At 32.3% G+C, this 12,881-nt stretch overlaps 1 long non-coding RNA gene across 1 annotated transcript; it reads right to left on the reverse strand.

Moving 5' to 3' along the window:
- Window positions 1-3,356: 3,356 nt before the first annotated feature.
- LOC136217936 (uncharacterized) lies at window positions 3,357-6,228 on the reverse strand. The gene is made up of 2 exons (XR_010683572.1): window positions 5,275-6,228; window positions 3,357-3,626 (listed from the first exon to the last, which is right to left on the reverse strand). It is a non-coding gene; the product is annotated as an uncharacterized lncRNA (long non-coding RNA).
- Window positions 6,229-12,881: the final 6,653 nt, after the last annotated feature.

Consider the following 12,881-nt stretch of genomic DNA (forward strand, 5'->3'; position numbering starts at 1 on the left):
TCTACCCAACTAAACACACCTTAAGGAAAAAGTATAAAAATAAATAATGTGGTTTAGACTATTTTCAAACATAAACTATATGATCTAAAAGTTGGTAAACATGTACCTTGAGGTTGATTCTGTTAGTAAACACAATCCAAATTAATTAACGGTGTCAAAACAAGTCAAAAGTCAAAGGGAAAATAATTAATTTTGTCTTTATATTTTTTTAATTTATAATTAACTCATTTATTATTCAATTATTACAAACAAAACCCCCAAATAAAAACAAAAATATCAAACTCACCATCTTGTTCATCTTTTCCTTCCCTCACACATCTCTTTAATCTATTTTCTTTCTCATTCTAAACAAACCTCTAATAGCATAAAATTACAGTGAAGAACCGTAGACACCAACAATCGACTGAAACTCAATACAAACTGATTTTTTAAGATAAAAGATCTTTAACACTGTGCATATACCGAGATAAAATATGTTTTTGCGATAAGAACCCCAATTTTCACCATTGATTAATAACTTCAGCGGCTAAAACATTAATCACATTAATTGATTTTTTCATATCCTTCTTCGTCCCTAAATTTAGCATCCTCTTAATCATCCAAGCGACTGGTGACACCGATATAGCTCTTTCCGCAGATAACTTCCATGCAATATCAAAAGCAATCGGAGACCGAAAGACTAATCTCCAAACATCTCGGATCTACATCGAAGGAAAATCTGCGGATACAATCGAAACTGAATTGTAGGAAAACATCTTATAAATCAATTTGATTGTCAGTAAGCTCTAAAACTGAAGATAAAAGTGGAAGAAGACGATTTTTAATCTCCCAACGAACGATTTCAAAAGTGTATGCTCTAATTAAAAAGCTATCAAGCTCTAAACTTGCCATTTTTTCTCTGAAATCTCCATGAATCACCGTCAACTTTGAAGATTCCACGACCGAGAAAATCCCCTAAAGTTTCAGAAAAATGTTTTCCTTTTGGGAAATGATTGAACATTGTTTTGAGCATATATTCAACGTTTTCTGGATTTGCAATAATCGTGTTTCCAAGAATATGGATGTGAATTATTTTCGATGGTGAATTTTGGTGAATTCTGGATTTACAGTAATCGTGTTTCCAAGAATATGAATCATAAATGAATGTTAAGCATTGCTTGATTTCACATAGTACAGACATTAAGAATTCCAATAGTAAAAAACCAAGAATTTCAATTTCCTTACCATCACCATTTGAAGAGAGAGATTTGAAGGGGAGAGAGAGATTGAAGAGGAAGAGAGAAGAGAGATGATGAGTTTAAATTTTTATTTTATTTTGGAGTTTGTTTGTAATAATTAGATAATAAAAAGATTAATTTATAAAATAAATAAATATAAAGATAAAATTAACTTTTTTCCATTTGACTTTGACTTTTTGTTAACATCGTTAGTCAAGTTGGACTGTTTTTGCTAACAGAATTAATCTGAAGGTACATGTTTGCCAACTTTTTAAACCACATAGTTTATGTTTGGAAATAGGCCAAACCACATGGTTTATTTTTGTACTTTTTCCTAATTTTAATGATAAAAACTTAAATAAGGACTGTGTATGAAGAGTATTGTTGGAGATGATGTGTACTTTAGAGCATCTTCAAGAGACTCATAGTCCGCTATCTGAAAATAATATAAACAATTGACTCTTAGTGATTTAAGGAGTGAATAAAATATATCATCTATAATATAACAATACTTTTTATATTCACTCTTTATTTATTATTTTATCATTTAAGTATTGTTATATTTATCAATAGTGAGAGAAGAAAGACTACTCAATAATAAAAACCTAGTGAGAGAAGCTCTGCCTTCTCACTAGGTTTTTCTTCCTAATTTCCGCCGCCCACCCCTGCCTTTCCTTTCTTTCCTTCCTTCTTTACCTTTTCTTATTCTTCTCTTCTTTTTCTTTCTTTTCTTTGTGCGCACCAGAGATCCAGAGGCACTCTTTTGTTCCTCAAAGTCTTAGATCCACAACAGAGCTTGGTGAAATCGGTGACGTTTCGTAAATCCTTTTGTTCCTAAACCTTTGAGGAGGAGGAAGGACGCTTGTCTTCCTTCTTCCTCCTCCCACATTTATGTTTTCCTAGTTTTTGTTTATTTAGTTTTAGTCTAGTTTTGGATTTCATATATTTTACCGGATTTCCTAATCCGTTTGAACTCCATTTACTATTCTTAATCCTTTCATTTGTAACCTTTTCTGATTTAGGAAGAGCGGAAAAGGTAGATTTTATCCGTAGATCACTAGATCTACGGAATTGCAAAAGAAAGGACTTAAATCCGAAGGATCAAAATGGTTCTAATGTTGGAGATTGGACTACAACTGCTTTTCTGTGAACTTGGAGTTTCGAGAAATATGTGATTTCTCTGTTGTTGTTTTTATTAGTTGTACCTTTAATGGCTCTTTCTGTTTTTTTAGTCTTTTCATTACCCTAGTGGATCATGTATTAGACTTAGCCTATACGTATGTGAGATTTTATTCCTTACTATTATCATGTTGTACTTGCAATTTTATCATTTAATGAAATATTAACATTCCTATAAAAAAAAATTTATTAATAAAAAATGAAATAATGAGGCACTAGGAGCTCCTCGATAATAGAGGGGATAAAGACACTCTTAGTGATTTGAGGAGTCACTAATAGGTTGTTAGAGTTAATTCTTAACTCCATCTCCTCAAATTTTAACTTAAGAGTATGTTGAAGATGCTCTTAATACTCTTATGTGACTAATAATCAATTATTTATATTATTTTTAGAGAGTGAATTAAGAGGCTTTTGGAAAACTCTAAGAGCATCTCCAATAGCCTATTTTGTTAGGCTCTTGAGTTAAAATTTTCAGAAATTTGTAGCAAAATCCAACTCCAATAGCATCTAAGAGCATCTCCAGAAGATTTTTAGTGCACTCTCTAAAACATAATATAAATAATTGACTCTTAGTGATTTAAAAGTGACTAATACATATTATATCCGACAATACTTCTCATATTCACTCTTTATTTATTATTTTATCATTAAAATTGTTAATTATTATTATATTTACCAACAGTGAGAGGAGAGAAACTCCTTAATAATAAATTATCAATAAAAAATGAATTAAGGAGCCACTAAGAGTAGAGAGAGGCTCTATATTAATAGAGAGAGCGGAGAGGCCCTTACGGATTTGAAGAGTCACTAAGAGGCTCTTGGAGCACATTTTTAACTCTCTTTTCTCAAATTTTAACTTAAGAGCCAAACTAAGAGGCTATTAGAGATGCTCTTAGGGTCCGTTTGGTATGTCGTAATGCAATGTAATATAATCAAAGTCGTAATGTAATCAAGTTGTAATGGAATGAAATATTGATTTTATTACCATGTTTGGTTGACAAATAAAAAGAAAATGATGGAATGTAATTTTTTTTTTTTTGGTAAGAAAGGAAAGGAAAAAAACAAAACCAACAAAAAACCTACACCGGGATCAGTCTAGGAAGGCTGACTCCAATCCTATCCTCTAGGAGAGAAGGCAAAAGAAAAGAAGGAGGAACAGATAGGGTAGAAACACCTAACATTCTCCCATGCCCAGCAGCTGCTAAGCGATCCGCCACGCGGTTTTGCTCCCTAAAAATATAAATGATGGAATGTAATTACCATTACAATACTTATATTTTTCTAATTAAATATAATCATAAAATTTTATTTATATACTTAAAATCAACAAAAAAAAAATATAAAAACCGTGAAAAACACTAAAAATGCAAAAAAAAAAACAATCAAAATCATATACAAAACTAGATTAACTGAAATCAATAAATTAGTGTATAGTTTTTCGTTTTTTCATAATTTTTTTAATTTCCATTTTCAATATTTTTCACCGGATGTAATGAGAATTCAAGTCATTTTTCTATGTAATGAGGATTAAAAGATTTGTTTAATAAAATTTAACTAATGGTTTTCTTATTCTATTACAATAAAATTGTAATGTGCAACCAAACATGATAATATGGAGCCTTCAATGTAATGGTCATTCCATTACAAATATCATTACATTTTATCAAACGAGTCATTAGTTTCTCCTCAGATCACTAAAGAGTCTTTATTTCTTTTCTATTAATCAGAAGATTCTCTACTACATTCGTTATCTGCTTCTTATTCCTCTCGCTATGGTAAATATATCAGATATAATAATTTTAATGATAAAAAACAAATAAAGTGTGAGAACGAGAAGTATTGTTAGAAATCATATATATTTTAATATTTTGAATGACTAAAAAACAATTGTTTATGATCAGTAATTTTCACCAGTAATTTTCACTTGGTCAGTGACCATGTGAATTTGGTCAATCACCATTAGATCGAAACTTATTAAATCATGTGGTGAAAATTAAAAGTATTGTAAGGCTTAGATTCACACATTGTAGATCTAATGATGACTGATTAAAAACCACTGTATTTATAATATTACTTTTAGAGAGCATATTAGGAACCTCTTGGATCTCTAAATATCTTAAAAGTAATATTTTTTCTTTAAAATATAACTCCATTCGTTTTGTATTATATTATTATATGACGAGTTATGTTTTTTTTGATAGATAACAGACAAAACAAGAACAAACAGCAACAGAACCGAAAAAAGAAATCAAGAAGCCAGAAGCCTCAAACAGGATCTGTCTGCACGATCTTCGTAAAGAAGATGAGATAATAAGGTAGGAGCTGTATGCAACACCATAATATATGGCGTCAGACCGATAGCAGAACGAGCAAGGAAATCCGCACACTTATTACACTCCTTGTAGACGTGGCACACCGTAATATTCCCAAACTGAAACATAAGGGATTTAATATCCGAATTAAAGCACGAGCCGGACGATGAATAGGCGTATCTGAAGGCATTTTATGTTTTTAATTTGTTTTTTTATATATCGTTTTATATTATTAATATATTTTTAAAAATATTTTTAATTTTATCTATAAATAGTTTAGTATTAATGTAAATAACACTAATTAAGCTATAAAAATCAAGAAAGAAAGGAAGGAGTATTAAAAAAGAATAATGGGAGCTCAACTAAAAAAAAGAAGCAACATATGCAATCAAAATGCATCAGCTGGTTAATTTCCAAGGATGTCTTGGGATTCTTAAAAATAAATAATGATGGCCCATGTATTTAATTAGTAAATTTATCTTTAATTGTGCTAATATTAAATTTAACACGTCAGTTTTTCTTCAAAAGAACACCAGGGTTCAGGAAAAGATTAAAGAAAAACATACAGTCGTGAAAGTGACACCCACGAACCGCCGCCCCACCGCACATGGCGGCAGAGATCTCAAAAAACCCCATAGGAGAACAGAAACTCAAGAGCAGCTACACCTCAGGGAGTTTCCACCACCGGAATAACGTTTAAGTCTAAAATTCCAGTCTCCTCCTCCTCAACAATCGGCATCTTATCTCGTGTTCCCTTGTTGATCTGCGTCTCCTCCAACTCCTCCGTCTTATCGCAACCATTACCAACCTCCGCCTCCAAAGCAGCTCGCCATCCTTCACCGCTTTCTTTCTCAAAGTACTTTACAGCCACCTGCATCCGCCGTAGAATCGCAAAGAATTCCTCAACTTCCTCCTCCGTGGCGTCATCCTTGTCCTGATCTCGTGATCTCAGCTTTTTACTCCTCCCTTCGCCGGATTCCTTATCCATCCTCCCTCTCTTCTCTTTCCCCTTATTATCCGTACGATCCATGTCAATTTCGAAGAAGATCGATCTGCTGATAATCGAAGGAGAGAAGAAATTGTGAGTAATATAGAAGTGATTGTGAAAGTGGAAACAAGGAAATTCGCAATTATAAAATTGATGAAGGAGAAGAATATTAATCAAGTCATTGTTTAATAGCAAAAAATGAGTAGTTAAATGGAAAATAATAGGAAGGAAAGGTGAAATTGTCGGAGGAGGAAGAAGAAGTTTGATTGGAAATTTAGCAACCGTTGGATGGGATGGAAGCTGGTGGTAAGGAGAAGGTGACGTCATAGAGATTAGGTGATGTGGCGTCATCAATATGTCGACATGGAAGAAAATGAGATGCGCCTGCCGGAGAATGACCACAGGAGGACTATATGCCACGCGCGCACCTTTCTAATGTTTTAAAATCACAATCCTTCCTTTTGTTTTACTTATACTCACCATTAATGGCGTTTGGTTCGGTTCTCTAAATAATCAGTACCGAATCGTCTCTAAAATGAGAATCTAATTCAATAATATTAACGAATCCAACCGAATCAAATATTTTGATTTGGTTTTTTATTTTAAAACATACTAAATTGTTAAAAAGAAATACTACAAATTAATGCATATAATTTTGTAAAATTTCTACATTTTAATAAATTATATTATATACATATTATCGTATACCATTAAAAATAAATAGTAAAAGTATTCTTAGAAATAATTTATAAATAATATTCTAATTAATTTTTATTTCGGTTGTTTCGGTTAATTTGGTAATTTTATTACAAAAATCAAACCGACCAATATTATTAATATATTTTTATAAACTAAAACCGAAATCAAACCTAATAGATCAAAAACCGAATCGGAAAACTGAAATACATCGATTCGGTCGGTTATTTCGGTTCGGGTCGGTTTTAAACACTCTTACTCACCACCATATTTTACTCCATTTTCTTTGAATTTTTTCTTTTCAATTTTAAAAAAAAAAAGTATTTTAAGTGTTTGGATAGAGATTTATTTGTTCTTTTTTATATCTGAAAAGTAGCTTCTTACACAAGAATCCTACTTTATGAAAAAGTAGCTTTTTCTAATCAGAAACAACAAATAAACCAAACGGTGTGTTAAAAATTGAGAGTAGATTTTGAATTCATTCTCAATTAAGTGCATTTTTTATTTTCATAGCTTATTTTTATTATGTTGCTTTAAGTAATATATATACAATATTTTTTGTGGTGAAGCTCTTAGCCTAGTGGTTGAGAGCATACCTATGCCTTGGGAGGTTATGGGTTCGAATCACATCCGGATCTGGTGGGGATTTTTCTTTCTTCTTTAATGTAAGCGCATTGCGCAAAATTTTTAAAAAAAAATATATATACAATATTTTTTAGAATTGAAAAAAATAATTATTTATAATCATTTTTATTATGCTACTTTAAATATAGATATAAAATATTTAGTGCATTTTTAAAATCACTTAATATGTATACTAATTAACCATAGCATCATAATTATCTCAACTAGTCGAAAATCCGTGCGATGCATGAGATATGAAACTTTTATATAATTTAGATAAATAAATAAATTGATATATTTACTTTTAAGTAATTTTTATATATGCTATAATTTTTTTTATATTATGTATATTTGAAATTAATATATATTTTTTATTGATAATAAATTACATTAATTTTGAAAATAATTGATTAATTTTTTTTATAGAATTTTAATGGAAGGTGAATGATTTGTTTATTTTTATAAAATTCAATGATTTTTACTTTTTTAATAATTTTCATATTTTTTTATAACTGGAATTCTGTGAAACAATGATAATAAAATAGGAGATTAATTAAGAAATATATTAGAATATAATGAAAAACCAATAATTGAATTAAACTACAATTAAAATTAAATATTATATCTACGATACAAAAGAAGATGATGTACAGAGAGCAAGGTGATTCTCCGGAGTAGAGTAGTGCTGCTTCTGCCGCCTGCTCCAATCTTGATTTACAACTTCTTCGACAGAAGATGATGTACAGAGAGCAAAGTCGTGTTAAGTGGCTTAAAGAGGGGGATAGGAACACTAGTTTTTTCCAAAGATCTGCTAAAGTTAGAAAGACTTGGGTCGTCATTCATCATTTAAGGATCGACGATGAGTGTCCCACTTCCGACACGGCTAGATTTTCTGATCATGTCATTGAATATTTCTCTAATCTCTTCCGTAGTTCTAGGGATCGTATCGATCTTTCTCCAATTAATGAGGTAATTCCCAACTTAGTAACTTCTTCGAAAAATGAGGATTTAATTTCTAAACCTTCCATTAAAGCTATTAAAGACACAGTTTTTTCCATGAACCCTGACAGTGCCCCTGGTCCTGATGGTTTTGGAGGAAACTTTTATCGCTTCTTTTTGGATATTGTTGGGACCGATGTATGTAGTATGGTTCAGGCTTTCTTTGATCATGGTTGCATCCTGCCTGGTTTAAACTCTAGTATTATGGCTCTTATTCCTAAAGTGGCTGAAGCTGACAGAATTGAGAATTTTCGTCCAATTGTGATGAGTAATTTTGGTTTCAAAATCATCTCAAAAATTCTTGCGGATCGCCTTACAGTTATTGCTGCAAGGATTGTCTCTCCCAACCAGTATGGTTTCCTTAAAGGTAGAAGCATTCATCAGTGCATTGCCTTAGCTTCTGAGGGGGTTAACATGCTTGACAGAAAACGTTTTGGTGGTCACATGGCCTTAAAAATTGATATTCGTAAGGCTTTTGATACTTTAGATTGGAACTTCCTCTTGACTGTGTTGGATTCCTTTGTTTTTTCTCTCACCTTCAGGGATTGGATACTTAACATTCTGGCATCTGCTCGTATTTATGTGATGATTAATGGTTCTCCAAAGGGTTACTTTTCTTGTTCTAGAGGGGTTAGACAATGGGACCCCCTTTCTCCTCTGCTGTTTGACATTGCTGAGGATTTTTTCTCTCGTTGGCTTACTAAAATGGTAAGGGATGGTACTTATTCTCCTATGTATTATTCTAGTGGAAATTCATTTCCCTCTCATCTTCTTTTTGCTGATGACATGCTCATTTTTGGAGTGGCATCTTTGAGCAATGTGCATGCTCTCAAGGATTTTTTCCTGCTCTATGGACAGATATCCGGTCAGCAGGTTAGTTAGGATAAATCTGCTATCTTTTTTGGTTCTCAGGTGAGCCCTTTGAGGAGGGTTCGGGTTACTAACTATCTTGGCATCCGTTTGGAGTCTCTCCCGTTCAGTTACTTAGGAGTCCCTCTATTTAAAGGTGCTCCTAGGGCCCGTCATCTCAGCTGCCTTGCAGACAAATTTCTATCTCAATTTAGCAAATGGAAAGGTATCTCTCTCTCCTTTGCAGGACGTTTAACTCTTATTAAGTCTACTATTACCGGCTCTCTAGTTCATTCATTTTTTTTTATCTATAAGTGGCCAATGAGTTTGTTGAAAAAGCTCAATAGAAGTGTTAGGAATTTCCTTTGGACGAGTTGTATTGATCAGATGAAGTTAATCATGGTTCCTTGGCAATCTTGTTGCAAAAGTTTGGAGGATGGTGGTTTGGGCGTTAAGGATTTTAGGATCTTTAACCGGGCTCTCTTAGGTAAGATGTGTTGGGAGTTAATTCAAGGCAACAGTCTTTCTATTTCTCTGATGAAGGCTAGATTTATGACTGTCTCTGGTTTGCCTAAAGCTACCATTGCTCCTTCCTCGATTTGGTCTTCCTGTAAGATTGTTTATTCATCCATTTGGGACCAGACCTTTTGGTGGATTGGCCAGTCTTCATCACTCAATTTCTGCACTGATCGGTGGATCATTCCATCGGTGGCGGACAGATTGGGTCTTGATCACCAGGATAAACGTTCATGTTTTAATTCTGTTGATGATTTTTTGGTCAATTTGGATTGGCTTGGATTAGGCACTCTGCCTTCGGTTGTTCAGGACAGTATTCGTTCTATTCACAGGGGTAGAGATGATTTTGATTTATGCGTTTGGAATCCCTCTACGAAGGGGATTTTCTCTGCCAAAGAGTACTATTCGATTATCAGTCCTCGTTCCTACTCGGTGGACTGGTATAAATTTGTTTGGAATGCACACACTCCCCATTCTCGTTCCTTCACATCCTGGAGAGTTTTGCATGGAAGGGTTCCGACTCATGACCTTCTGCAGCGTCTAGGCTTCTCTTTTGCCTCTCATTGCGTTCTTTGTGGTAGGGATACTGAGTCCATTAACCACTTATTCATTAGCTATTCTTTTGCAGATTCTCTATGGAGGGTCCTTGAGATTTATTTTGACTGCGCTTGACCTCATCATTCCCAATTCATCCACTTCTTTAGCACTCTTCGTAGCATTCATTTTGGCTCACATGTGTCGATGATCTGGCGTGTTGCCGCTGTCTCTTGTATCTGGTTAATCTGGCACTGCAGGAATGAAGCAACCTTTAAGGAGGTTGCTCCTTCTATTCATCACTCGAAGATCACCCTATTTCGAATGATTCGAGAGTCCTTGGCCTCTTCTAAAGGTTTTTGCTTTTCGAGGAGAGATGCTGATATCTTATCCCATCTTTCGGGTTCTCTAAGGCCGCCTCCGGCTCCCAACATTATTCCAGTTCATTGGCTTAAACCTCCTCTAGGTTGGGTTAAAGTCAATATGGACGACTCTGCTTTTGGTACTCCTGGCGAGGCGGGAGCGGGGGGTATCTTTTGTAATTATCGAGGCTTTCCCAAAGATTGTTTTGCTTTTTCTACCCCTCCTTCTTTTGCTTACATGGCTGAGTTGAGAGTCGATATATTCGCAATTAAACTTGCTTGGGAGAAAAATTGGCATCAGCTCTGGGTTGAGTCAGACTCTATGTACGTAGTTAATCTGCTTCGACGTCGTTCAATGGATGTTCCTTGGAGTATTCGACAAGAATTGTTGCACTATCTCGACATTTGTTCTAGGATGAACATTATTTTTACACACATATTTAGGGAAGGAAATCGCGTTGCTGATGCTTTGGCAAAATTTGGAGTCTCTTCCTCAATGATCAATTGGTGGCATTCAGCTCCTGCTTTTTGTCACAGGTTTATCAATGATGACATCTGTAATTTTTTTCATTTGCGTTTTTCTTGACCTTTCTTAAACTTTTCTCCTTCCCCCTTCTTCTTGTTTGTTCTCCTTCCTCTTCTCTTGTTCAAACTCTCACCTTTTCTTTTATTACTATATGGCGGATTTGACAGTTCTTGGGTCATGGATGCTCTCCCCACTCAAGGTCTGTCTCGTCCCAATTTCTATAAAAAAAACAAAAGAATTACAATCTATGTTAAATAAAAAATTGAATTAAACTACAATTAAAATTAAACATTATATTTACGATACAAAAGAATTACAATCAATGTTAAAATGGAAACAACATCAATATATTATGCTATAAACTATTACAATCAATACTTTTCTAATATTGCACATGAAGAAACTTTATCAATTCAATATGTTACATATAAAAAATAAATAAAATTCATAAGAATTAGTCATAAATTCATCTTGATGATAATCATTTTGTTTGATGGAATTTCATGATAACCAAGTATTTGAATTCAATTATTCATTATGTTGTGCTACAATAACCTAATATATCCAATTAAATTGGCTTAGATGATTTCTCATATTTTCATCTCATAATATCTTATCAAGACATTCAATCAATTTATTCTCCATTCTTTCATTGTATAGAATATCAGTTGTGCTCGCAGATATCACTTATTTGACTTCATTAATATTTTCTAATAATTATATATTCTTGAATTTCGTAAGCAAGAAAAACAAACAAAAGAATAGAAAACAAAAATGAAGGGACAAAAAAGATAATTAGAAGAGAACTATCTTCCTCTCATTTTTTTCGAAAATAAGAGAAAATGTCAAGATATAAGCATATAAAGAGGAGAGTGAAAATATTTTTTGCCCATTAATTAAATTTTTTTATTTTTTCTTAATGAAGTATTAAGTCTATAAATTAATTTTAGTTAAATAGAATTAAATCGCAATTGTAACCACTCAGTGAAAAAAAAACGTTTTATAATTAATATGTGAAATTAATTCTATCAATTAGAATCATTATGCTCAATATTTGAGAATTTGAAGAGATTCAAATAATAATATTTTTAATTAATATTTTCCAACAACTTGTCATATGATCGTGTTTCATAATTAATGTATATTTTTAGGATTTTGGGCATCAAAATTTATTTTTATTTACCTTCATTTTGAATTCGTATCTAGCATTATCCAAATTCTTCAAGAATAAACATCTTATCAAGTGTATTAGACGCTTACAATCTCTTTGTCTAGAGAACTGGGAAAAAAGAACTTCTTGATAATAATAATAATAATAATAATGATATAACATAATTTATAATTGAAATAAACTTCATTGTAAGTATAATATTTCAATACCTCTTTAATATTTTCTTCAATATGTCTCCAACTTCAATGAACAACTATTGTGTGAATCTTTATATTTATTTTTACCAAAATGTATAAAAATAAAAAAATATAATCCATATCAGTTAGATAAATTCAAACTAAAAAAATGAGTGGATTTCAACAGGTTTCGAATTAGAAACATTAATCTAACTTCAATTAAAGCTAACAATTGAGTTCATATAAAGCCGAAAAGCTAAATTTTAGTTAGAGTTAACAATCGAAACGATAACACTTAGCAACATATACTAAAAAGGAATGCAAATATATAAAATCTTTATTTTAGTCATTTTGAAAAAAAAAAGACAAATAAAAAAAAACATGGATAAGGTAGCGAGAAGTATGGAGCCTGGGTAACGACATAAATGGAATTTCATCTATGAAAGATGAAACTATAACAACTATTGTTTAATAAAAATAAAACAACAACACAATTGAGAACAAAAATAACTACAACATATGAAAAAATCAAGTAATTACCTTGTGAAACATAAGAATTTCTTGTAATTTTTGACACCGTTGTGTTTCCCGATTTTAGTTGTCCATGCATCTTCTAATTCTATCAGATTTTTTCAATTGGAGATATCAGTTTAAAAAAAAAAGACAAATAAAAAAGAAAACATAGATAAGGTAGCGAGAGGTATAGAAAATGGGTAACGGCAGAAATGGATC

This window comes from Euphorbia lathyris, chromosome 2 (assembly GCF_963576675.1).
Source record: "Euphorbia lathyris chromosome 2, ddEupLath1.1, whole genome shotgun sequence".
Lineage (NCBI taxonomy): Eukaryota > Viridiplantae > Streptophyta > Magnoliopsida > Malpighiales > Euphorbiaceae > Euphorbia > Euphorbia lathyris.